Source organism: Mandrillus leucophaeus, unplaced genomic scaffold (assembly GCF_000951045.1).
Source record: "Mandrillus leucophaeus isolate KB7577 unplaced genomic scaffold, Mleu.le_1.0 Scaffold289, whole genome shotgun sequence".
NCBI classification, from domain to species: domain Eukaryota; kingdom Metazoa; phylum Chordata; class Mammalia; order Primates; family Cercopithecidae; genus Mandrillus; species Mandrillus leucophaeus.
Window position 1 is genome coordinate 2,574,363 of NW_012103020.1, and position 1,590 is coordinate 2,575,952.

The window sequence follows — 1,590 nt, forward strand, 5'->3', positions numbered from 1 at the left end:
TAATCCCAGCTACTGGAGAGGGTGAGGCTGGAGAATCGCTTGAACCCAGGAGGCGGAGGTTGCAGTGAGTGGAGATCACGCCATTGCACTCCAGCCTGGGTGACAAGAGTGAAACTCGGTCTCAAAAACAAAAAACAAAAACAAAAAAAAACCTGAAAATAAATAAATAGGTAAAATTATTTTTAATAGCATATTTTATCTAACACAATATATCCAAAGTATTGTTTTCTTAGTAATCAATATAGAAATTGTTAACAAAATATTTTATACTTCTTTTGTTGTACTGGTGTGCATTTTATACTTACGGCACATCTCAATTTGGATTAGCCACATTTCAGGTGCCTTAATAGATACATGTGGCTACTGGCTACCATACTGGACACCTGTGAAGCAGGTTCACTGTGCACTGGCATCAATCTTAGGGGAGGGCTCTAAACACGTTGTTAATAACATCCACTGGTATCAATCCACATGATTCCAGTAAAACACTCACACAAGTGAAGCAATTTTATTACTCAGAGATGGGCAGCAAGGGACAATAGAAGCCTAAAATCCATGGTGAGCTGGTCTCCTAAGGCTGAGGAACACTGTCCAGGGTGGATGGAGCCTCATATGCATGGGCTATATGTCACAGCACAGTGGAGGTACCCTGAAAGGCACTCTACCCTGGGTTTTATACCCAGGGGTAACTTGACTAGCTAAGCTAAAGCATTGCAAGCATCCATCCTGTTCTAGGAGGGTGAGAACAGAGTCCAAGCTATTCTAGTCAATTCCTCCTTAGTCCAAGATATTATATTCCCAGCAGCACATTCTATAGCTATTCTAAAGTGAGAGAAAGAGGAAAAGCTGGGTTGCAAGGCCACCAGAGGCCTTGTTCTGCAACATCAAAAATCTAAATGTGCATAGTGCAGGTAACCTGCATTCAATATTAGTATTTTATTTTTAGTGCTTCTCTGGAATTGATGAACTTAGCACAAACATGGAGTTGCATTTTGGATGACACTTAACCAGGAATGCATTCTTACCACAGTTGCCTAACTATTAGATGTATAACTTAGCATAAATGAAGACACACTTTCTTTTTTTTTTGCTTATTATTTCCTCCACATTCTTTTTTTTTTTTTTTTAAATTATAAGTTCTAGGGTACACATGCACAACGTGCAGGTTTGTTACATATGTATACATGTTCCCTGCTGGTGTGCTGCACCCATTAACTCCTCATTTACATTAGGTGTATCTCCTAATGCTATCTCTACCCCATTCCCCCACCCCACAACAGGCCCCAGTGTGTAATGTTCACCTTCCTGTGTCCAAGTGTTGTCATTGTTCAATTCCCACCTATGAGTGAGAACATGTGGTGTTTGGTTTTCTGTCCTTGCGATAGTTTGCTCAGAATGATGGTTTCCAGCTTCATCCATGTCCCTACAAAGGACATGAACTCATCCTTTTTTATAGTTGCATAGCATTCCATGGTGTATATGTGCCACATTTTCTTAATCCAGTCTGTCACTGATAGACATCTGGGTTGGTTCCAAGTGTTTGCTATTGTGAATAGTGCCACAATAAACATACATGTGCATGTGTCTTTA